This window comes from Mustela lutreola, chromosome X (assembly GCF_030435805.1).
Source record: "Mustela lutreola isolate mMusLut2 chromosome X, mMusLut2.pri, whole genome shotgun sequence".
Classification (NCBI taxonomy): Eukaryota; Metazoa; Chordata; class Mammalia; order Carnivora; family Mustelidae; genus Mustela; species Mustela lutreola.
The window spans coordinates 14,990,605-15,016,675 of record NC_081308.1 but is presented as its reverse complement, the minus strand read 5'-3'; the positions used below and the strand labels follow the sequence as shown (position 1 = coordinate 15,016,675).

The 26,071-nt window shown below is 45.2% G+C and overlaps 1 protein-coding gene across 3 annotated transcripts in view; it reads left to right on the top strand.

Annotated features, from left to right (window-relative positions):
* Positions 1-3,398: 3,398 nt before the first annotated feature.
* Positions 3,399-26,071, top strand: part of ADGRG2 (adhesion G protein-coupled receptor G2) — a 138,350-nt gene continuing 115,677 nt past the window's right edge. For all 3 annotated transcript variants that reach the window (XM_059157977.1, XM_059157978.1, XM_059157976.1), the window contains exon 1: positions 3,399-3,549. The gene's annotated coding sequence lies outside the window, so the exon portion shown is untranslated. The remainder of the gene's footprint in view (positions 3,550-26,071) is intronic.

The following is a 26,071-nucleotide window of genomic DNA, read 5'->3' as shown; positions in this document are numbered from 1 at the left end:
TTGTGCTCATTTCCCTTGGAAAATAATAAATTTGTTAGAGACCATTGTGTGGTATCTTTGTAGACTATTTGGCCCCAGGGGAAGTTGCAATTGAATTTTTTTTAAATAAAGATTTTATTTATTTATTTGACAGAGATCACAAGCAGGCAGGGGGGCAGGCAGAGAGAGAGAGAGGAGGAAGCAGGCTCCCTGCTGAGCAGAGAGCCCGATGCGAGGCTCGATCCGAGGACCCTGGGATCATGACCGGAGCCGAAGACGGAGGCTTTCACTCACTGAGCCACCCAGACACCTCTGCAGCTGAAGTTCTAAGGAGAGAACTGGGCCTTGAGCCCTGGTGAGCTGTCCCTTTCTTCCTTCCACCTCCCTCTGCCGAGAGCCCCTACTCCGGGGTCCACCAGAGGGAGGGGATGAGGAGGACGAGGCCTTGCGTCCTCCCTACTCAGGCTCTGCCGTGTTTCCAAATCGCCCACTCTCCAGTCGCTGGGACGGCAGCCTCTGGGTTGTGCTCCCGTAGATTTAAGATTGGACTGCAGATCCTGGGCACCCTCAGCCTTCCTCCATGTCACCAGACAGTGCCTGCGGAGGTGTGTGACCAGGGTCCTTCTCACGGAAAGGGCAGAGTGCCCCTTGGCTGGAGCGCCGGCCACCTCTTTAGTCCCAGACTCTTTCTTCTTCCTTCGGTCAGGATGGCAGAGTTATATTGACCTGACAGCGTGTGCCAAGGGGAATAGAATTTCGGCTGAAAGTGCATCAAAATCTGAATTTTAATTTCAGGCAAAGAAGTCTCTTCTCTCATTTTTGTGTTTTAGACATACTTCCTTCGAGTATCCTTTTTTTTTTTTTTTTTAAAACAGCAAGGTTGTTTAAAGGAAAAGCATATTTATTCTGGCATCACACTTAACTTTAGAAATTTAAGCATCTTTTAAATTTAACATCTTTTAAGATGATCTTTTAATAATATCATCTTTAATATGAGACAGAATTGAAGTCCTTTCTTTTTTTTTTTTTTTTTTAAAGATTTTATTTATTTATTTGACAGAGAGAAATCACAAGTAGATGGAGAGGCAGGCAGAGAGAGAGAGAGGGAAGCAGGCTCCCTGCTGAGCAGAGAGCCCGACAAGGGACTCGATCCCAGGACCCAGAGATCATGACATGAGCCGAAGGCAGCAGCTTAACCCACTGAGCCACCCAGGCGCCCTGAAGTCCTTTCTTGAAGTAAAACCTACATAGGGAAAGTGCGCATATCACAGGCGAGCAGCTCGATGAATTTCCACAAACCTAATACATCTATGGAAGTTAACACTGAAATAAAGAAACAGGACATCACCTTCTTATCCCCCTTGTAACTTCCGCCAGTCATTAACTTCTCCAAGACCGCTAATCTGATTGTTGGTTTGGCCTGTTTTACACTTTGCATAAATGGAATCACATTGTGTGCATGCTTTCATGTCTGATTTCCTTTGCTCAGTATCGTTTATGAATTCCATCTGTCCTCAATGGTTCATGCTTTCTCCTCGCTGTTTGTCATTCCGTTTTGTGACTACACCACCGCAAAGTTTTCAATCCATTCTACTGCTGATGGACATTTGAGTAGCTTTCACTCTAGGGCTGTTAGAAAGACCCTGCTTTGAACACTCTGGTTCATATCCTTTGGCAAACATACGCACTCCTTTCTGTTGGTTATACACCTAAGAAGGGCAATTGCCGGCCATGGGGTTAGTTGTATGCCCAGTTTCAATCCATTCTGCCAAATAGTAGTATATGAGATTTTTGGCGGCTCTGCATAATATGAAGTCTATTTTCTAGTAAGTCGAAGATATACAAGTGTTAAGTTAATGCAAACAGAAACAATTAAGTCCTTTGGCATATCATTAAACCCGTTTATTGAAACTGTTTCCCCCTTACCATAATTGTGCCTTCAACTTGTTATGTAACCTGGATGAGCTTCCTGACCTCTACTCTCTCTTAATCCAACCAGTCAAAAGTCTCTCTCAAAACACTCTCCATTCATTTATCCACCTAGAATGTTGTGAGTGTTAATAAGCCGGAGTTTGCAAAACAAATTCAACCCCTCCCGCAAAGCTGAGTCCCTCTTAACCTGGGGTTGTGTTTAACAGGGCAGAGTCAGTCAGGATGTGTTCTGCAGACCTGCATTTTATAAACACCTTCTCCAGAGCTGTGGATGCAATTCAGACTAGAATCTTGTTTTGGTGGTAAAGAACAATGGAATATTCTCCTGCGGGTTTTAACAAAGGAGAATGGTGCCTTTAAAGTGATAAAGCGTGGGCGCCTGGGTAGCTCAGTGGGTTAAGCCGCTGCCTTTGGCTCAGGTCATGATCTCAGGGTCCTGGGATCGAGTCCCACATCGGGCTCTCTGCTCAGCGGGGAGCCTGCTTCCTCCTCTCTCTCTCTGCCTGCCTCTCTGCCTACTTGTGATCTCTCTCTGTCAAATAAATAAATAAAATCTTAAAAAAAAAAAGTGATAAAGCGTTTTGCAAATATAGGAACTATTTGACTATAAAGGGTAGGGTGGAAGTGAATGGTTGGACAGCAGTGGAAGGAAGCAGGGAGGGAATTCAGAGTGCTTATCCCCCCCTCCAAGTCTCTGTCTCTACAAGTAATTAGAATTGTACAACCGTGTCCAGGCCCTTAGTCCTCCATTTTCCCATCTGTAACATGGGGGTACTTCGACAAGCTGGTTAGGTGAGTTGTAAGTCCTATCTAGATTTAGTTCTTAACTCTGTGAACGTGCACAGGGAGAAGATGCTAACAGAAAAGACAGAAGGGACCAGAGACAACTCACTCCATACTCTCCAGCACACACGCACACACTCAGCAAGTAGAGTGCTGGGGATCCCAGTTTTTAGGTACCCGGTGTAACCTGTCATTCACCAAATAGCCGTGGACCTAAAATTTTTCCCAGAAAATTTTCCTTTTACGGGATCTCTCCGAATCCCCCTCCAGTGGTTCGACATTATGATCTCTGCATTGGGAATACTGTGGCAGAGGGGAGACCTGGGGCTCCCATCCATCACAGTGCACGGTGCCGAAAACAGTGAACCAGGCATTTGGGTACCAGGGCGACCCCTAAAGGTGAGAGGATAGGTTTGGAGGTTTGGGGGGTCTCCAAGGAGCGCGCCGGACCCGCCGCGGGGCACCCGAGGGTCGCGCGGTCCGGGGAGTCCCGAAGCGTCGCGGGGGCCTCTGCAGGGGTGGGGTGGACCGCCCAGCCCGCGGGCCGCGATTCTCTCCCCGCCCCCCTGCCCCGAGCTCCCTGTCCGGCTTCGGCCGGCCGCGCCACTGGCTCACACCCTCCTCCCCTCGGCGCCCCGCCCGCTCCCCACCTCCGAGTCCAGCCTCCGCGCCCAGCCTCGCCGCCGCCGAGCGCCGGACGCGCCACGCCGCGCTGGGCTGCTGGAGAGCAGGCGGGCGAGCGGTCCCGGAGCGACGGGGGCGGCGCCCAGCCCGCGGGAAGGGGGAGGGACGCGGCCGGAGGGAAAAGGAGGGCCGGAGGGCGCCAGCGGCCAGCGGGTCGGCCGGGATTGGCAGGTAAGCGCGCAGCGCCGGGATGAGGCTGTTCCCCCGGGCTGCTGAGACCCAGCCCGGGAGCCGGTGGCGGGCGCGGGCGGCTCGGGCGGAGCGCCTGGACCTGGAGGGCGACGGGACAGCGGGGCGAACGCTCCCTCCGCCCCGCTGCGGCTCTGAGTCGGAGCCAGGGCCGCCCTGTGAGGCAGAGGCCGAGCCCCGGGGGCCGGCACCCCGACCGTGGGAGAGTGCGCGCCACGGGAGAGGGGGCTCCGGCGACGCGTTCTCGGAGGGGTGAGGGGGACGGCGTGTGTATCCAAAAGCTTCAAGCGGACTCCAACTCTCCCCGCCCCTCCGGGAGACGGACTCCCGCGTCTCGTTTGCGCGGACGGCCCTCGAAACCGGACCCTTGGGGGACTCCGTTTACCGCTCCGGCCGTGGGGTGCGTTGGAGCTTGCGGAGCGCGAACGCGCCGCGGGCCCCAGACGGCTCGGCTCGGCGCTGTCTGGCGGGACCCAGAGCAGGTGGCGGGGGCCGGGGGCGCGGCCAGATGGAGCTGCAGCTCGAAGCCTGGGGGTGAGCATGGGGAGCAAGGAGGAGGCTGGAGGTCTCGGGCGAGCTTTTTCCGGCTGGGACTCGCCCTTTCGAGACTCCAGAACTATATACAAGGTGAGGAGGAGACGGGCTTTGCCCGCGTCAGATGAGGCAGGAGGCAGAGGTTTTCCGTGGCTGCCTGGATAGTGACACTTCTTAGTTTGTACTCTCCACGAATCCCTTGGGAATCTTGCTAAACTGCAGATTCTGATTCGGTAGATCTGGGGTGGGACCGGACAGCCTGCATTTCTAACAAGCCCCCACGTGATGCTGATGCTTGGGCTCCATGGAACACATTTTCTACGGTAGGCACAGCAGAAGTACTTTTTTCAGCCAACAGGCTGAAAACCTAAGAAAGTGAGAGACAGGGGGAAGAGGTCCTAAGACTTTAGCAGTCCCAGCTCCACCCCAAACACACACATGAAAATGATAGCTACGCGTTAAGAAGCTAAGTGCTTTACTTTTCTTATTAACTTACTATCCAGATACATTATCTGTTGGTCGAGCTGGCTTCGTGGGCATACAACCTGTATTTTGGTCTTCACGCTTTGCTGTCACTGTTGAAATTCTTACTCATTTTTTGAGCGGGGGCTTCGCATTTTCATTCTGCCCTGGGGCTCACAAATTATGTAGTGAATCCTAATAGTCCCCGTTGGCGGAAGTAGCACTTGTTTCTTTGATCAGGGTTAGGAGCTGGTGGGTGATGGAGAGTGAAGGTTTATTAAGCCGAAGTCTAGCCGAATGTTGCTGTTCCTCCCGTCTTTCTTCCTTTCTCTTTGGCTATTTGAAAGAGATAAGCCTGGGAGTGTAACCTCAGTTATACATGGTATGCCAATATGTATTGCTTTATTAATATGAATAATTAATGGTTTATTAAGAGCTTTGTTATTAATAGGCAATACAGTTTTAAGTTCGACCTCATAATAATTTGTAAATTAAGTGACAAAATACGTGTTATTCCCAAAATATTTGGGGAGACCTGTTTTAGTGTCTCAGAGTTTTGCTTAGTTAAGATCTGAAACGAGCTGGACATTGCTTGGTTTGGCTGCTTTCACATCTCAAATGCAAATCTAGAAAACAAAAAGTGGCCAAATTTTGTAGCTGTTCAGGGGTATTGTTTTACAGGGCCTCAGCCTGATGCCAGGCCCTGATCGGATTCCCACCGCTTTTACATTCCCACATCCCTGCAAGGTGACTTTCCTTACAAGGGGGATAGAGCAGATTCTGCTATAGACAAACACTGAAGGAACGCAGCGTGTTTTCCGTGTGAGTAATTCTTGCCCACAGACTCCAGGTGTGTTTGATTTTCTAGAAAAAAAAAAAAAAAAAAGGTTGGAAACACAGAAAAGAAAAAGAAGCTGAACTTTAATTATGGATATGATTTTGTTCAGGGGGAGAAAACATCTTGAGAACTGGAATTTCATTGGCAGGTTGGGCAGGGAAAAGAGAGCTGCTGTGTTTTTAGTACCATGAACAGCCTTCCAGAAATGGCAAAGCAAGTTTGCTCAGGTGTTAGGGAGCCGGTTAAGAAGCTGCTTTTGTGTGGCCTACGTGTTGGTTCCAGGGGCTCTGGTGTGGTTGTGGCGTGTCTGAGTCTGACTTAGGACTCCGAGGGGGACATCACTATGTAGGTTCCTGGTGCTTTCACTGCTCACAAGAAACTGACAAACACATTTTTCCATTTTGCTGCCTGAGAGTGCCAAGTCCCTTTCAGATACTCCCTACAAGTTGGGAAGAGCACCCTTAACCAAAAAAAAAAAAAAGGGTGGGCAGAGAATGTGTTTCTGTGATGTTAATAATTTGGAAGCTAGAAAAGAGAATCTGCCTTTAGCCAAAACCTAGGAACTGGTTTTGAGGCCTTGCTGAGAAAGGCCTTCCCTACCCCAAGATCGAGGGCAAAAAATTCTTTTAAAATGTGTATGGTGGGGCGCCTGGGTGGCTCAGTGGGTTAAAGTCTCTGCCTTCGGCTCAGGTCATGATCCCGGGGTCCTGGGGTCCTGGGATCGAGCCCCGCATAGGGCTCTCTGCTCAGCGGGGAGCCTGCTTTCTCCACTCTCTGCCTGCCTCTCTGCCTACTTGTGATCTCTGTCTGTCAAATAAACAAATAAAATCTTAAAAATAAATAAATAAAATGTGTATGGTTTTTAAAATATGTGGGTCTTTAATCCACATGGAACTTGTTTTGGGAACATGGTATGAGGTGGGGGGGCACTGGAAATTAAGAAATGGGCTCAACATTTGGTAAAAATTAAAATAAATTCTCTCAATCAAATAAGAGTCTCTGAACACTCTGTTCCATTTTATAAATTACTTAATTAATTCTTGAGTTGACTCCATGTTTTTGAGATTGAGGCATAATTTACGTATAATAATATTCAGGGGCGCCTGGGTGGCTCAGTGGATTAAACCGCTGCCTTCGGCTCAGGTCATGATCTCAGGGTCCTGGGATCGAGACCCACATCGGGCTCTCTGCTCAGCGGGAAGCCTGCTTCCTCCTCTCTCTCTGCCTGCCTCTCTGCCTACTTGTGATCTCTGTCAAATAAATAAATAAAATCCTTAAAAAAAATAATATTCATCATCTTTGTGTACAGTTTTAAAAGTTTTGACAGGTTCATATGGCCATCTAATGAGCACCATAGCAAGACAGAAGAATTTGGTCACTCCAGAAAATTCCTTTTTGACCCCTCTGTAGTCAGCCGCCTCCACCATACTCAGCCCCTGGCAACCATTGATTTACTTTCTGTTGCTGTAACTTTATCTTTTCCAGAATGCCCAGCGACTGGATTCATAAATGATGTGGCCTTCTGAGCGTGGCTTCTTTCACCTCATGTAATGCATTTGAGATTTCTCAGTGTCCCGTGAATCAGTAATTTGCCTTTTTATTGCTGAGTACTATTCCACAGTTTATCCATTCCCTGACTTTCTGTGCTTATGGATAGGGCCACTGTGAACGTTCACAGACAGCTTCCTGTGTGAACATACACTTTCATTCAGGTAAATACCTCCAAATAGGATTGCCACTGGGTTATATGGTAAATCTAACTTTGTAAGAAATGGCCAGACTTTCCCCAAGCGGCTACACGCCAGCGTGCCGCCACCGGCCAATGTATGAGAGGTCCAGCTGCGTGGGCTGCTCCCCGTCGGCACTTGGTATAGTCAGTTTGATTTTTGTCTTAGCCGTTCCAGTGGGTTTGTGGTGGCCGCGCTCTGTGGTTTCAGTTTGCACTTCCCTAATGACTAGGGATGTTGAGCATCTTTTCATGTGCTTTTTGGTCATTTGTATATCTTATGAAATGTCTGTTTTTCTAGATTGTATTGGCTGAGTGAGTCACAAGAGCTCTGCATATATCATATATCTGGATACAGGTCAGATATCTATTGCAAACATTTTCTTTAAGTCTGTGGCTTGCTTTTGCATTTTCTTTTTGTGATGTGAGAACTCTTAACTTGAGAGCTATCCTCTTAAATTTTTAAGTGTATAGTAGAGGATTGTTCACTATAGTTGTCATGGCAAGCGGCTGATCTAGTAGAATGGATTCATTGTGCATAGCTGAAGCTTTATGCCCATTGAATGCTAACTTCCTATTTCCCCCTCCCCTAGCCCCTGGCAACCACCATCCTACCCTTTGTTTTTATGAGTTTGAATATTTTATTTGACTTATACATCATAAAAGTGGAATTAATGATGTTTTTTGACGAGTGTAAGATTTCTTTTTTTTTTTTAAATAAGAATAGCTTTGATCTTTTTTTTTTGAAGATTTTATTTATTTATTTGACAGGTAGAGATCACAAGTAGGCAGAGAGGCAGGCAGAGAGAGGAGGAAGCAGGCTCCCTGCTGAGCAGAGAGTCCGATGCGGGACTCATTCCCAGGACCCTGAGATTATGACCTGAGCCCAAGGCAGAGGCTTAACCCATTGAGCCACCCAGGTGCCCCAGAGTAGAAGATTTCAATTTGATAAAGTCTAATTTATCAGGTTTTGTTCCTTCTATAGATAGCAGTTTTAGTAACCTGATAAATCTTTGTCTACTTCACCTTTACCAGGATTTTTTCTGGACATTTTATTGTTTTATCTTTTTATGGCTTTATTTCGGTTAACTTTTGTGTGGGTCAAGATTCACTTTTGTTCATATAGATAGCCAGTCCTTCCAATATGATTTGTTGAAAAGACCATACTTTACTCCTTGTATTCCCTTGGTCCCTTTGTCAAAAATTAATTGACTGTACATGTGTGGGTTTGTTTGTTTATGTATTTATTTTAGAGACGGGGTAGGGGGGGAGGGGATGTGGTGTGATAGAGAGGGGAGGAGAGAGAGGGAGAGAGAGAAGAGCATTTTAAGTGGCCTCCACGCCCAGTGCAGCCTGACCTGGGGCTCGATCTCACAACTCTGAGATCATGACCTGAGCCCAAATCAAGAGTCGGACGCTTAACTGACTGAGCCACCCAGGCGCCCCTGTGTGCATTTATTTTTGAATTCTGTTCTGTTCCATTCATCTGTATGTCTGGCCTCATGCCTATACTACATTGTAGGTCTTACACATTCTTGCAAGGTGAATTCCTAGATTGTTTTGTGGGTATACTTTTTATTGCTTTTAGAAATTGTTATCATTGGGCGCCTGGGTGGCTCAGTGGGTTAAGCCGCTGCCTTCAGCTCAGGTCATGATCTCAGGGTCCTGGGATCGAGTCCCGCATCGGGCTCTCTGCTCAGCCTGCTTCTCTCTCTCTCTCTCTCTCTCTCTGCTACTTGTGGTCTCTGTCAAATAAATAAATAAAATCTTTAAAAAAAAAAAGAAATTGTTATCATTTATTCCCATTTCATTTTACACTTCCAGTACTCTTGTATAGAAAGGTTATTTATTTTTTCGTAGGTGCATCCATATTCAAGCCATGCTACTGAATTTTTATTAGTTCAAAGTTCTTCTAGTGAGTTTTCTTGGATTTCTAAGGTAGACAATCAAACTTTCTGGAAATGAAACAATACAGGCATTTCCCCTCCCCACTCTCCATATTTTCTTTCATTTTACTTGCTTGCCTTAGTGGCTAGGCTTCCTTCTAGGGCACTGTTGAGGAGTATCTGATTTGGGTGGGAATGAGTCTGATGCTTTCCTACTGGGTATTGTGCTTGCTCTAATGTTCTGGTCCTTATTCTTACTATCGTCAGGAAGTTTCTTTGCATTTGGAGCTTCTAAACGTCTCAAGTTTCATTTTAAAATTTCGTAGTCTGCTTAGATTCTTTTTTTCCATTGAAAAAGCCTAACAGTTTAGAGGTGAGTCACTCTTCCCAGCTTCTACAGAGGGTCATATTTTGGTCTCCCTGGAGGAGAAGGTTAAAGTGTAATACAAAAGTCAGTTGTTTCATTTAGACTATGAAGATACTACCTTTGGAGCTTTTTATAATGTCCTCATTTGGGAGGATGCCAGGTACAGCAAGAAAGGGAGAAAATAAAGGGACAGATTATATAACCTGCTTATGAATAAATAAGCTAACTTTTGGTAGTGTTTTCAAACTTTCTTGCTTGCCATCCATAGTGAGAAGTACATTTTACATCTCAACCTAGTATGAACGTACCTATATAAGACTGAAATAGGATCTTACAAAGTCTTATGCATTTTGGCTTTGTGCAGTGTACTCTGACAGTTTCATTTTTCTTCCGTCTGTTCTATTTCATCTAAAAATGATGATCATTTCCCTGTAAAGGGATGCAACCACTCTTTCATAAAACACTGGTTTATAAACCTTCCCTTTAGTGTCTAAGACCCCCGACTGCTGCCCGGTGTCCTAGACAGATTTATTTCATATCAGGTCCTGCTGTGCTGCAAAGTGAGACATTTCACTGTTGAATTACTGTGTCGCCTCTAAACCAGCATCCACCCTTGACCCCAAAGAACAGCTTGCAAATGCAGCCTCTGGAAATCCACTGCCCCAAACCCTCTAATAATAACCTCCACCACACTTCAAATAAGACCCCGGTTCCTCACTGTAGCCTCCGAGGCCCTATGTGGCCTTCACCCCCATTCTCACACTTCCCCCAAACATACGGGCGCGTTTGCTGTGCTGCCCTTACAGAGCACCATTTCGTCAAATGTTCATATAACTTGTTGCCATCCTTCCAAAACAACATTCCCTGCTAACCGCTGTGAATGGTCTGTGAATGGCCATCCCCACATCCTGCTTTTGTTTTCTGCCCAATGACTTGTTATCTGCAATTGTGTCATTTAATTATTGGTTCACGGATTCCTTGTCTTCTTTCCCCTGCTGGAATATAAATTCCCAGAGAGCGAGGATTTTGTGTGTCTTGCTCAGTGCTGTGTTCTCAGGACCTAGAATGGGGGATATGGTAGGTGCTCAGTAAGTATTGGTCAACCGGATGAATGAGGCTGCCTGGAATCTAGAAGAAATCAGGACACTAATCCTAAGCGCATTTCAATGTACTCTCTGCTTTTCTGTTCCATTTTAGTATAGCACTTTCTGTTGGTTAAGGATGGAGTAGATTCTAATATAAGCTGTTCGTTAATCAACAGACATCTGGTGTCTACTGCATTTCTGATTCTTTGATGGTAATAAGGATAGCTAATAGCTAATACTTAATGAGCAGGCACTGGTCTTCCTGCTTTACACATATTCCCTCATTTAATCCTTCCAACTTGAGGCACGTGCTGCTATCATTTTTACGGATGAGGAAACCGAGGCACAGAGGTTAAGTAACTTGGCCAAGGACATACAAAAGGTAACTAATGGATGTAGGCTTTGAACACCAACCATGTGATTTCAGAGCCTACACAGTGCTCATGGCAACAGGGAGCATACACAGTTCCTAACTTTTATCAACACGTCATGTTTATGGCCTTTATTCTCTTATGGAGCCTTCCCCCCCACCCCCTAAAGATTTTTATTTATTTATTTGACAGACAGAGATCACAAGTAGGCAGAGAGGGGTGGGGGAAGCGGACTCCCTGCTGAGCAGACCCAGCCTCCTTAGATCCTCCGCCTGAACTCCCAACATGCCCACTTTTCGTACAAATGCTAATACTCCTGGTGCTCCCCACTGGTGCTGTGAAACCGAATGAAACGTGCCTGGTGTGTCAGAGACTGGCTGCTTTTCTGGGCTCTGGACCTCTTACCCTCTTTGCCTTCTCAAGGACATATTCTTCCCCTCTCCCCTTTTAAAAGCTTTTTATGTGGAAGGGCACCGGGCTGGCTGAGTCAGTAGAGTAGAGCACTCGACTCTTAATCTTCAAGGTCATGAGTTCAAGCCCCACTTCGAGTGTGGCACCTACTTAAATAAATCAAAGCTTTTTATTTGGAAATAATTTCAAACCTTGTAGTCAGTTGCAAAAGTAAAAATTGTACAGCAAACAGCCATATGCCCCTTGTCCAGATTCCTCCCTTCTTACCCAGTTGCTCTCTCCTCTGCACTCCTGCATGCCCACATCCCCTGTCTGAGCTGTTTGGTGGTGTTAAATGCAGCGTGGCCTTCACTCCTAAGCCCTTCGGAATGGGTTTCTGAAGAATAAGAATATTTGCTTACATAAGCACAGCGCTGCTGTCAACTTTGGTAAATTTAACATGGATATTATGCTGTTACCTAATCTGCTATTTGTTTTGCCTGTTTGTTTACCTAATCTGCTATTTGTCTTCCAAGTTAGACAATAGACAGGATAACATCCTTTACAGCATTTTTTTCCTTCTGGCACAGGATTTGTCCGAGGGGTGTTCACAGTGGTCTCCTCTCTTAGCATCCTTTAGTCTAGAATGTTTCCACAGCCTTTCTTTTTCTTTGTCTTTTATGACATTGGCGGTGTGGGGAAGGAAAAGTAATTTTTCCTCCACAAAACCCCCCTTCCCTCCAATACAAGACAGATTAACAAGAGAAAAACAAAGAACTTGAATAACGTGCACCTGGGACAGCTGAGTAACTGTGAAATGGCCCAAGTCACCACCTTAAGCACCATCTCCAACTAAGGCCCAGAGGAAATCTGGGGGCAGAGGTTGGAGAGGCGGTTGTGGAAGGTGAGTAGGCAAAGCCCAGTAAACAGGAGTAGGACTGTGATGCAGATTTAAGTCCTGCCTTCTCTGTTGGGGAGAGATCCTGGAGATTTAGATTCACCCCCTCTTCCTGGGGCAGAGAGGAAGACACCTTTAAAGATGGACATTTCCCTTATACATGTAAATGTCTCCTATAAAAGGGTAATGTTGGTGGGTTTTCTGAGCTTCTCTTGCATCTGCTTTTCTTAGAAATAATCAGTTTAAAATAATCCTTAGGCCAAAGAAGCCGTTTTGGGGGTGGCAAATGCTTCTCCCCTTCAGCATTTAGGATGCATGCAGACCACTTCCTGTCTTTTTAAGAAACATTGGTCAATTTGGGTTTGTTTGAGGTTTCTTTTTTTTTTTTTTTTTTAAATTAAGATTATTTATTTATTTATTTGAGAGAGAGCGTGAGCAAGGAGAAGGTCAGAGGGAGAAACAGACTCCCCATGGAGCTGGGAGCCTGATGTGGGACTCTATCCCCGGACTCCGGGATCATGACCTGGGCTGAAGGCAGTCGTCCAACCAACTGAGCCACCCAGGCGTCCCTGTTTGATGTTTCTTGTGATTAGATACAGATTATGCATCTTGAGTGAGAATACTGCATAGGTGATATTGTGTCCTCAGGGTATCACATCTGGAGGCCCACAGTCCCCAGAATCTGGTGCCTAAATGGGGTATCTCGATGGAATGGCGTCTGACCAATGTGGGGCCACAATCAGGTGGAGGCCAATGGGGCAGGAGGTGAAAGGGTTCACCTGAGGCAGGACGAAGGAGATAGAAGTTTACTGGTTACACCCAGGGGGTGGCGGGCAGGACAGCAGAGGGGAGGCTGTCTGCAGTGAGGCACTGGGTGGGGCTGTTTTTAAAGGGGGAAGATGAGGAGGTATGGCCACATATGGAACCTTCCCCTCTTCTGGGAACTGTGCCTAGTTGTAAGTAGCCCACTGGCTAGTTAGGGCCTAAGGGTATTTTGAGGTATGTGGCCTGATGGGCCTGTTGTATGCAGTGAGGGCGTCACTGTGGCCCTCTCTGCATCCTGTTGCTCAAGCCTCTTTGCCTAAAAGTGGCCTCCACACAGATGTCCCTCTTCCTTGTTGGCGATGTTAATTTTGATCACCTGGTCAAGGTGTTGTCTAATTTCTCCAGTGTGTGGTTACTCTTAGTGAGTCATCTAGGGGAAGACACAGATAGCCCGCTTCTCATCAGTATTTCTCTCTAGATTCAGCATTCAGTGGTGATTTTTGCCTGATCCAGTCCTTAATGTGAGTTTCCAACTCCGGTATTCTCTCCATATTTACCAGTTGGCCCTCACCAAGACCCCTTCCTCTCTTCCCCATTTATTTTTTTATTCATGTATTTATTATTGGTATGGACTCCAGAATTCCTATTTTTTCAGTGGTTTATAATTCATTACTGTACTTAATTGTTTTTGTTCTCATGTTGGGAAGGACGTAATTCTTAATCCTGTCCTCCTCATTCTTCCCTGCTTCAGTGCACCCCTCCCTCTTGTCTGGATCATTTCTACTAGCTCACAGTCATGTTCTAATAAAGAATATCTCTTTTGTCTCCGCAGCCCCCTCCTGTCGTCCCCTCATTACTGGTCACCCCTTCTCAGAGGAGCCTCTTAAAAGACTGTACATACTTCATCAGCACACATTCATCCCCTGTCTGATCTAATCAGGGACCTGTCCTGATTCTCAGTGGACGCCATGTTGCCAAATATGGCAGCCGCCATTTCTCTGACTGACTGTCCTTGACTCTGCAGCAGCATTTGACAAGTCGGTCATCCCCTCCTTCCATGAACACCTCCTCCTTGTGGCTTCCATTGTTCTACACTGTTTTGTACTACACTTTCTACTCTATCTGGTAACTTATTCTAAGCCTTCATTTCAGACTCTTCCTCTGCTCAACCTACAAAGGCTGGTGTCCCTCTAGGGCCGGGGACTCCTTTTCTTCTCTTTACAGCCTCTCCTTAGATGACCCCACCAGTCTCATGGCTTTGCATTTCATCCAGGTGCCAGTGCCTGCAGCCATGACCTTTCCTACCACTCAAGGTTCACTGATCCATACTTTTAAAAACGTTGTATATACTCTTCCCCTCTCCCAACTTCATTGACGTATAATTGCCGAATAGGAGTTGTGCATGTTTAAGGTGTATAATTTGCTGTTTTGTTGTAGGTATACATTGTGAAGTAATCACCACACTCAAGTTAACTAACATCCAGCACCACACACCTTTGTTTTAGTGTGTGTGTGAAGTTAGGATCTACCCTTTTAGCAGACTTCAAGTATACAATACATAGTGTTATCTGGAGTCACCACGCTGTACACTGGACTCCAGAACTCATTCATTTACACTGATTTTAGAACGTGAACTCCAGCCTCCTTAGCACGGCATTCATCCCGCACTAACCTCTGTGAGATTAAAATGTAGAGTCGATCTCATGGTCTCAGAAAATATCTGAGATTTTTATACTAGCTCAAAAATATCATTGAGAAATATTACAAAACAATGATGATAAATTGACCAGTTCTAAGAATGTTGAAAGTTTTGGAGGTAACTTAAAACACAAAAAGGCTCAGAAATGAGAAATGGGAGCTGTAGAAATGAAAAAGGGGGAAGAAAGCACAGAAAAAGTCATGCCTTAAACACCTTGTGTTTTTGAAATATTAAAATTTAAAAAAAAATCTTGAAACAAAAAGACTTTCTAATTCACATGGATATCTAATTGGAGTCTTGAACTCCATGTTTCCTCAAACTCCGCCTCTCCAAAGCAAAATCCTGATTCTCTGCCACCGCCCCCTGCCCCCAGCGCCCCAGACCAAACCTGATTCTCTTCCTCATGTCTTTCTGTGGCACCACCATCCACCCACTTGCCCAAGCCCCAAGCCTACAAATTTCATGCTCCACATCCAAAGCGCATCAGCAAATCTTGTCAATTTGGCTCCCAAAGTATATCCCAGGTGTTCCGGCTTCTCTGTGCCTTCACTCTGTGTCTGCCACTAGCTTGTTCTTGGATAATTGCAGTGGCCTCCTATAATCCATTTTCCATACAGCAGCTAGAGAATCTTTTCAGAAGCATTAATTGGATGTCACTCCCTTACTGTTGACCTGTATGTGTTGAAGACCACTATCCTCCCATCAAGCTCCTTTTGGTCTTTTGTACTAACTGTTGGCCCTGGAATGTTCTCTTTGTCCCCTCCCCAATCTTTTTCTATGGCTGGTTTCTCATCATTTGTATCTCAGTTTAAATATCACCTATGATCACTTGATCTAGAATAGCCAACATGTTACCCTCTGTATCCTTCTCATCTTACTTTATTTATTTATTTTTTTAAAGATTTTATTTGTTTATTTGACAGAGATCACAAGTAGGCAGAGAGGCAGGCAGAGAGAGAGGAGGAAGCAGGCTCCCTGCTGAGCAGAGAGCCCGATGTGGGGCTCAATCCCAGGACACTGGGATCATGACCTGAGCAGAGGCAGAGGCTTTAACCCACTGAGCCACCCAGGCACCCCTCATCTTACTTTAATTCTCAACATTGCACTTTATCATTCTATTTGTTTTCTTATTTGTGTATTTATTGTTCCCCCTTCCCTCTCCTTCTCTCCTTCAGCTAGAATGTGAGCAGGAACGACACTTTATCTGTAGTGCCTAGAACAGTATTTGGTATATAGTAGGTATTCAATAAATATTTGATGCATGAATGATACATTTAAATTGCCTAACATAATTTCCAGCACTTTGAAGACACAAAATGTTCTTTTTCTAACATGAGTGTCAACTTCTTCTGGGGCTAAGTCCAGAAGCTTCTGGTGAGAACAGTGATTTGATAAACAGATGCATATGTGTTAGGATCCTAATTATTAGAGATTCCAGACAAAGGGGAATTACATTTTACCAAGGAGGGGGGAAAAAACAGTGCTAGAATTCCAGGAATCAACAATGTCACATTTTTCAATGTGGGACTTTCCTGGCCTTCCTCACTGTAAGACTGGATCTCAGATTTTTAAGTTGACATGTTTGGGGTGCCTCAGTAGCCCAGTCAGTTAAGCATCTGACTCTTGATTTTAGCTCAGGTCATGATCTCAGGGTGGTGAGACAGAGCCCCGTGTTGGGCTCTGCGCTCAGTGTGGAATCTGCTGGAGAGTCTCCCTCTCCCTCCCCTTCCTCTCTCTCTTTCTCTCTCTCTCAAATAATAAATAAAACAGATCTTTGAAGAATTGACATGTTTACCTTGGCATTTAGACCTGTGAATTTTCTAAACTCTCTGGATATTCATGAATTGAATATGTGGGAGACGGAGAGAAAGATTGGGAAGATAATGTGCTGAAGTAGTTTCCCTTTTAGGCATTGTTTGAAGATTAGCTGTGGGTCTTTTGTAAACCCTTGTAGTTTGTAAACTCTTGTAGTTCTGTATGGTACTAAAGGTTCCAGGAAAAATCAGTACAAATGAACTCTACTAGTGATTTTGTTATACAGATGATTAAATTTTTGTTAGAATGTATCACATATTTTAGGCTATTTGGAGAAACCATTACCCTTGACCCAGTAGGATATACATTTTTTTTTTCTTAAAGGATTTTATTTATTTATTTGACAGACAGAGATCACAAGTAGGCAGAGAGGCAGGCAGAGAGAGAGAGAGGAGGAAGCAGGCTCCCTGCTGAGCAGAGAGCCTGATGTGGGGCTCGATCCCAGGACCCTGGGATCATGACCTGAGCCGAAGGCAGAGGCTTTAACCAAACGCTGAGCCACCCAGGCACCCCTAGGATTTACATTCTTTAAGTGAATCAATGCTCATTGTACTCATTGTTCATACATGAGTCTGCAGCTGTGTACCGTTAGTCACTCTTGTGATATTTGTCACCTATGCATCATTATTAGTCATTTTCTTTGACTAATCAGCATCCTTCTTTAGTGAGAGGAGACAGTGTGTCAGGTACCATTTCATGGATATGGATATATTGGGTCTTACCTTTTTTTTTTTTTTGACTCATTTGTGAAAATGGATTAAGTGTATATGCATATATTTTTAATGTATTATTATTTTTAAAGATTTATTTAATTTAGAGAGAGAGAACAAGAGAGGACACAAACAAGGGGAGGGCCAGAGAGAGAGAATCTCAAGCAGACTCCCCGCTGAGTATAGAGCTGGATGCGGGATTTGATCGCACAGCCCTGAGATCATAACCTGAACTGAAGTCAAGAGTTGGCCACTAAACTGACTGAGCCACCCAGGCACCCTTACATATATTTTTAAAATTCAACTTTTAATTGAAATACACATTATACGTATTATAAATGAGCAGCTCAGTGACTTTTCACAAACCGCACGCACCTGCTACCAGCCCCCCACATGAAGAATTAGTACATGAGCAGCAACTGAAACCTTCCATTTCTCCTTCTGGTCACTACCTCCCCAAATTAACTGCTCTTCTCATTCAGATGTTACAGATTGATTTTGCCCATTCTCCAATTTCATATATATGGTACCACCCGGAACATCTGACTGTCTTCACTCAGTGATTGTGAGATTCATCCGTATTGTTGTGTGCATTCAAGTTGCCGTGTTCTGTTACGACTGTACCACGATTTATCCTTTCTGCTGTCAGTGGACTATTGGCTTGTTTGGTCTTAGGCTTTTATAAATAGTGCTGTGAGAAACACTCTTGGACATATCTTTTGATGAACACATGTGTGCATTACTATCTAGTAAATACCGTAGGGGAGGAAAATAGTTTCCTGTCTATACTTTCAGATTCTTGGCTGAGACCTCCCCTGCTCCTCACTGGAATAAAAGACAGATTAACAGGAGAAAAACAAATTTAGTAACATGTATACCTCCTGCCTGCGTGGCAGAGACACAGGAAAACTGAGTAACTCCCCCAAATTGTGCAAGACATCATCTTAAATGCCATCTCCAGCTAAAGACAAAAGAAGATGTTGGGGTGGTGGGGAGTCAGTTAATGGGGGGTTACCAGGAAAACCACAATAGACAAGGGTAAGGTTGTTACGCAGTTCTAAGTCCTTACCTTCTCCCTTGATAAGAGCTTCTAGAGATTGGGGTATATTCTTGGTACTGGAAGGGAAACTCTCTTATAAACTGATAATGCCTTTATAAATGTAGATGTGTCTTACAAAAGGGTAACTTGGGTTTTCAGAACGCCTCCTGTGTCTGCTGTTTCTTAAAAATAATCAGCCTCAAGGTAATCCTTATGCCAAACAGGCAGATTTTGGGGTGTCCTATTCTGCTTCCCTTAAATACATAAAAGAATGCTTTAAATACATAGTTAACCCTTGAACAGTGTGGTTTTTTGAACTGTGCATGTCCACTTAATATGTGGGTTTTTTACAATATAGTACTGCAAATGTGTTTTCCTTTTGATTTTCTTTCCCTTTTTTTCCCCCAAAGATTTTATTTATTTATTTGAGAGAGAGAGAGAGAGAGTGAGAGAGCATGAACAGGGGGAGAGGTAGAGGGAGAAGGAGAAGCAGGCTCCCCACCGAGCAGGGAGCCCAACATGGGCTCAGTCCCAGGATTCTGGGATCATGACCCCGGCTGAAGGCAGATGCTTAATTTGCTGGGTCTCTCAGGTGCCCTGATTTTCTTTTCGTTTTTTTTAAAGATTGATTTATTTATCTAAGAAAGCGGGAGCGGGGGAGGGGCGCCATGGGGAAGAGAGAGAGAGAGAGAGAGAGAATCTCCAGCAGACTGCTGGCTGGGCTCACAGCCTGACACAGGGCTCGATCCTACAACCCTGAACTCATGATCTGGACTGAAATCAAGAGCTGGAGGCTTAACCAACTGAGCCACCCAGACATACCACCACCCCCTTATCATTTTCTTAATTTTTTTTCTCAGCCCACTTTATTGTAAGAATATAGTATATAATACAATATAGCATACAAAATATGTGTTAATTGACCGTTTATGTTATCGGTAAAGTTTTGGATCAACAGCTAGCTATTAGTCATTAAATTTTGGGAGAGTCAAAAATTATATGCAGACTATGAGCTGTGTGTGTGGTGGGGAGGGGAGGGCCAGGCATTATTCAAGGGGCAACTGTTTCTAATAATTTTCACAGTTGTCAATTATTTTTTCCTCTGCATGCTGTTAGGATTAGTAGCCACCTTTGGACATACACGTCTGTATCCGTATACAATATTGAAGCTTTTTATTTGTAACTTGAATTCAGTTTTAGCATCAGTTGTTTTTCTTCTTCTTTTTTTTTTTTTCTAAGAAGCCTATTTCTGTGCTCACTTATTCCTTAACTATCTATATGCAATGTCATTTAAAAAAATATCCTAAGAATTTTTGGCGTGCTCTTTCTTTTCCTAACACACACACACACACACACACACACACACACACATTTTGAAATGGAAAACACTCCTGAAACTGTTGAACATGTTTTGCAGATGTTGAGGCAAAGGTTTACACACCTGAATAGACTTGGAATGGTACAGGCTTATTAAGCACTGATTCCTAATTTTGTGAAGAATAAAAAAGGAAGGAAGAGCAGAAAGAAGTAATTGAAAGTTTTTGGAAAACTAAAGTTTGCTTTATTTCGTTGCGATTACACCCAGGTCGGCAGGTTTTGCCCCTAGTTTCTTCCACTGTCCGAAGTTGCATTAACAACAGATCTGAAGTTTATTCCACAAATTGGAGAGAGTGAATATACACTGAAGGCACTTACCTTCCACTTGATTTTGGTGAGAGACACAGACATTGAATGGGCTCTGTACGGAGAACAGTTAGCGAACAGTGTTATTTGTAGCAGTGCTTTCCAAATATACAAACTAATCACCTGCAAATGCCGATTCTGTAGCTCTGGGAGGACCACAGTGAATAGCAAGGCTTTGGAGCACAGTTGGGGATTATGTGGAACCTTTGTCCATTGCCCATTTGCAGATGATGAACATCCTGGCCCAAGTGCCTCTCTGCTAGTCCTTCCAGTGCTGGCCCGAGAACCAGCTCTGCGCAGTCCCTTTCAGAGGGGGCAAAGCCAGTGCTCTTTGAATGCTGCTTTTATCCTCCAGTAGAAATTAACCTCCCTCATCTAGTCTCTTCTCAAATGTTCCAGACACCCGAAGAGAAACTGCTGAATGCCTCAAACACACGCCAAACTTAAAGACACACACACACACACACACACACACACACACGTACGCACACTCGAAATCCTGGCTACCGACCTGAAGAAAGGTGTGAAGCAGGGCAGGCATAAAACCAAGCTCTTCTCTCCTGCCTTCAACATCTCGTACTTCCTTGTTCGTTCCCCAGAGACCGGGTGTCCATGTCGACATCCCCGGCCCCCCAACTGCTTCGGTGCACAGCAGCCTCCTTCCAGACAGCAGCTGTGCGTCTCCCTGCCCCAAGTGCACTCTGCCTGCCCCTGGGGTTGTGGGGGGTCGTTGGGAGAGCCAGGGAATTAACACTCCCCATCCCACCCCTGGAGCCACCTTCCACCCCTGCCTGATGACAGTCGTAGATAAACAGTCCAGCTCCTTTGCCCGCAGGTGGGATAACGGAGACAGAAGGGTGTTCTCCACCGGCCCCCTGAGTTTGCCAGGATTGAGGTTCAGTTGACCCGGTCGGTAACGGGGTGGGTACTGCACCCGTATTCGCTGGATTCCTGCTCCCGTCTCCCTTCCCCATTCTCCTGTTCACTGGGATCACATCCTAAATCAACTAACTACATGCCCTTGAATCCTTCCGCAGTCACCTCCTGGAGGAACCCCAACTATGGCAAGGTTCTTCGAGGCCAGCAGTCAGGAAGTACTTTCGTTTGTTTTAATAAAACTCCCATTACAAGAAGACCGCATGGGAGCCCCATGGGGTTCACTCAAGGAGGTTTCACCAGGGTCTAGTTCTTTTGTTGGCCTGACACTAACCATTTCCATGGCTGGAAATACACCCGATCATGGAGAGAAAGGGTCTGTGTTTCTGGGCTGGTGGGGATCATGTCTGCTGAGCTCTTGACTACATCATATGGCCCCCACAAACCTCATCCTGGCTGTATCCTCCTCCACGCTCCTCTCCCTGCGATATTCTGTTGTGGGCTCGCTCTCCAGTCCCTTGGACAAGAAACTCTTTCTTGGACCTTCCTTTTACCGTGAGGTTGTTAAGTTCCGGATGTTAAATTTCAAGGATGTACCCACACCTGTTTCTCAAGCTTTGCATCAAGGATCTGTGTTCCTTCTAGCCACGCCTTCAGCTGCCCCACCCCACCTTCCCCAGAACTGGGTTTGGGTCTGAGCCTTGGTGTAATTCAAGACCACAAGGTATGCGATAACCCGGCCTTTCCCCCTCAAGACCTTGTAAGCAGAATCTCCGTGACTCGTTGCCTGGTTGGAACTCACAATGTGCTGGGATGCTCAGGAGGGTAGCCTGACTGCCGCTCTGGACTGGATTTCGCACAATCTTGCTGTACCTCTGCCAGGGGCTGCTGCCTACCAGGGGAACACCCATGTATTTGTTTGGGTCTCTTGGGGGGTTCCCTTGGTCCTTTAGATTTTTTTTTTTAAAGATTTTATTTATTTATTTGTCAGAGAGAGAGAGAGATCGAGAGCGTGAGCGAGCGAGCGTGCTCCCACAAGCAGGCAGAGCAACAGGCAGAGGCAGAGAGAGAAGCAGGCTCCCTGCTGAGCAAGGAGCCCCATGCGGGACTCGATCCCAGAACCCTGGAATCATGACCCGAGCTGAACGCAACGGCTTAACCGACTGAGCCACTCAGGTGTCCCGGTCCTTTAGATTTGATATTTTAAGGGTACATGCTATATCAACGGGGCTAGCTTTGTTTATTTAAGTAATTTTTAAGATTTTTTTTTAATTAAAAAAATTTTTAAAATTTTTTTATTATGTTCAGGTAGCCAACATAGAGTACATCATTAGTTTTTGTTGTAGTGTTCAGTGATTCATGACTTGCATGTAACACCCAGTGCGCATCACCACATGGGCCCTCCTTAATGCCCAGTTGCCCCATCCCACGCACCCCCTTCTGTAATCCTCAGTTTGATTCTAGAGACTCTCATGGTTTCTCTCCCTCTCTGATTTCTATCTATTTTTAAGATTTTTATTTATTTGAGAGAGAGACAGAGGGAAGAACAAGAACAGGGGGAGGAGAGGGAGAAGCAGGCTCCTCAGGAGCAGGGAACCTGACGTGGGGCTCGATCCCGGGACCTTGGCATCACAACCTGAGCCAAAGCAGACGGACGCCTAACTCACTGAGCCACTCGGGAGCAGGGCTCCCTTCAATGTAAACGTTTGTGAAAACATCAAGGAAGGATGGCTAGGCGACTACTTCCCTGTGACTTTAGGCTCTCTTCCTGGCTTGCCAACTGCCACTTTCTTGCTGTACCCTCACGTGGTGGGGGAGGTGGAAGTTTGAGAGAAACGAGAGATCCTTCTCTCATAAAGCCACACCCAACTGGGTTAGGGCCCCACCCTTATGAGTTCATTTAACATAATTATCTCCTAAAGAGCCTATCTTCAGATACAGTCATGGGGGTGGGTGGGGGTTGGGGGGTAGGGGAGGAGGGGGGTGGTTAGGGCTTCAACAGAAGAATTTTGAAGGTACACAGTCCGGTTCCTAGCAAAAACTGTGCCCAGCTCCGCCCATCCCCCGCCACCTCAGCATTTCTCCTGTTCATCTCAAAGGATCCTGAAATTCCACAATTTGGGAGTCTTTCTTTGGTTTAAAGAATTGTTAAAATGTAAATGGACATAGCACTTGATTTATGAGCTTTGCTGTGAAGTCTTCTAAGAGCAGGTAGGGGCTCAAAAAGTATGAGGTCACTGGACACCTGTAGACGAGGGATGGGCCCCACCGAGAGGACAGAAAGGGTACTAAAAACGAACTTGGTTTTCTCCAAGCAGTGTCTGTCCATTGATTTTTGCCAAGGCTTGTTCAAGTCCTCAGAATTATTTTCTTATCAGTTCCTGTAAAATAACCTTAAGATAAGAGAATTGAGTATTTGATCCTGCTTTCTTGGATGTGTGAGTGATTTGATAGATACTGCCTTTTATTTATTTATATATATATATTTTTTAAATTTAGAGAGAGAGAGCAAGAGAGAGAGAGAGAGAGAGAGAGAGAGAAAGTTTGTGAGGAGGGGCCTGAGAAGCAGAGGGAGAGAGAGAGAAAGAGAACGTTATGTAGTCTACTTCCTCAGTGTGGAGCTAGCCTTAGGGCTCAACACAGGGCTCGATCTCACAACCTTGAGATCATGGCCTGAGCCAAAGTCTAGCATCATTTGCCTAACTGACTGAGCTACTGAGGCGCCCCAAAAGACACTGTCTTTTTTTTTTTTTTTTTTTTTAAAGATTATTTATTTATTTATTCCACAGACAGAGATCACAAGTAGGCAGAGAGGCAGGCAGAGAGAGAGAGGAGGAAGCAGGCTCCCCACAGAGCAGAGAGCCTGACGCGGGGCTCGATCCCAGAACCCTGGGATCATGACCCGAGCCGAAGGCAGAGGCTTTAACCCACTGAGCCACCCAGGTGCCCCAAGACACTGTCTTTTAAAGAAGGAGTTCTATTGACTCTGTGCAAAGGGAGAGGTGGAAGTACAGCTTGGCATTGGCTTATCCAGCCTTCTATCAACACGGACGTTCTATTAGCCAGAAAATTATGTCTGATGACAATAGATGTTTTCATAAGGCCTCTTAGGTGCTCCTGGAGTCTAAAGTACTTTTTGAGTTATTGAGGATTAAATTATGTATGGGATGATTGTCATATTAACTGTGGTTTTGATGATCTTTGTTAATGTTTGTTACTAAATGGTAATCCTTTATTTATTTCTAAAAAGATTTTATTTATTTATTTATTTAAGAGAGTGAGAAAGCATGAGGGCAGAGGGAGAAGCAGGCTTCCCGCAGAACAGGGAGCCCAATGTGGGGATCGATCCCAGGGTCCTGGGATCGTGACCCGAGCTGAAGGCAGACAATTAACCCACTGAGCCACCCAGACGGCCCTAAATGGTAACCCTTCTTGTGGGTTACTGCTGGGGTCAGCTGCTTATGGAAAATTGGCTCAGGTCCTCGAACACTGTGTATATCAGTCAAGCACATGGCTGTGACTGCTATGTGGCCTTTGCTCCTCTGGGAACCCACTGAGGGCGGGTCAGTTCTCATTCAATTCTGCTGAGGAAACTGCATAGTTTGAACCTATTCTCCTTTGAACCTATTCCATCAATGGTGTCATCAGGGGGTCCTCAACCCTGGCCATCCACTGGTCTCAAAAAAGCGCACAGAGGTCAGCACTATCCTGAAATTGGTGTTTATCTTCTCATATATTATCTCACACTTATCCTACGTAGGTATACTTCCCTAAACAAAAGAGAATGCTACTTGTGTGCTTTTAAGCTTTATTTTTTAAAAAATGTTTTATTTATTTATTTGGTAGAGACACAGCAAGAGAGGGAACACAAGTGTGGGGCGTGGGGTGGGAGAGGGAGAAGCAAGCCTCTCGCCGACCAGGGAATCCGACACAGGGCTCGATCCCAAGACCCCAGGATTAGGACCTGATCTGAAGGCAGATGCTTAACAAAGCGCCCCACTTTTAAACTTTATATGACTGGTATCTTTTTACTGACCCATTCTCTGCAGTTTTCATTTTCAAACAACATGTTTTGTGAGCTATATCTTCGTTGTTACGTGTAGCTCTAGGTCATTTCTGTTTCTCTGCTCTATGTTATTCCGTTATGTAAATATGTATTTATACATATTCTATTGTATGTATTATACATATTCTGTTGATGGTTATTTAGGTTGTTTCAGATTTTGTTATTAAAAATGAAGCTGCTGGGGCGCCTGGGTGGCTCAGTGGGTTAAAGCCTCTGCCTTCGGCTCAGGTCATGATCTTGGGGTCCTGGGATCGAGCCCCGCGTTGGGCTCTCTGCTCAGCGGGGAACCTGCTTCCTCCTCTCTCTCTGCCTGCCTCTCTGCCTACTTGTGATCCCTCTCTGTCAAATAAATGAATAAAATATTAAAAAAAAATGAACAGCCTTGGGGGCGCCTGGGTGGCTCAGTGGGTTACGCAGCTGCCTTCGGCTCAGGTCATGATCTCAGGGTCCTGGGATCGAGTCCCGCATCGGGCTCTCTGCTCAGCAGGGAGCCTGCTTCCTCCTCTCTATCTCTGCCTGCCTCTCTGCCTACTTGTGGTCTCTCTCTGTCAAATAAATAAATAAAATCTTTAAAAAAAAAATGAACAGCCTTGAACATATTTCCTTGTATTGATATATGAATGTTTCTCTAGACTTTATATCTAGAAATGGAAGTGCTGGATGGTAGGATATATGCCTCGTCACCTGTACTAGATATTACCAGATTACTTTCCTAAGCAACAGAATCCTTGCCAACACTTAGCATAGTTAGACTTTTGAATATTGCTAAGATGGTAGGTACGATATTGTATGTCTTTTGGTTTTGATTTGCATTTCTTTTTTTAAAATATTTTATTTATTTCTTTGACCAAGAGAGAGAAAGAGAGAGAAAGAATAAGCAGAGGGAGAAGGAGCCCGTTATGGGGCTCGATCCCAGAACCCTGGGATCATGACCTGAGCTTTGAAGGTAGATGCTTAGCCAACGGAGCCACCCAGGTGCCCCCTTGATTTGCATTTCTTGAGTACCGTTGTTCACTGGCTGTTTCAGCTTCATCTTTATGAAATTCTGGTTCCAGTTTTTTGCCTGTGTTCTATCAGGTTGTTAGTACTCTTTGTATTGATCTGTACACAGTCTTTATTCTGGGAATTAATTTTTTGTGATATGTGTAATTGACAGTGACCCCCAGGCTGTGGCTTATTTTGTCACTTTTTATGGTGTGTTCTGATAAAGTTCTTACTTTTAATGTAGTTTCTGCTTTTTTTTTCTTTTATGATTTGCTCTTTTTTTTTTTTTTGAGATTTTATTTATTTATTT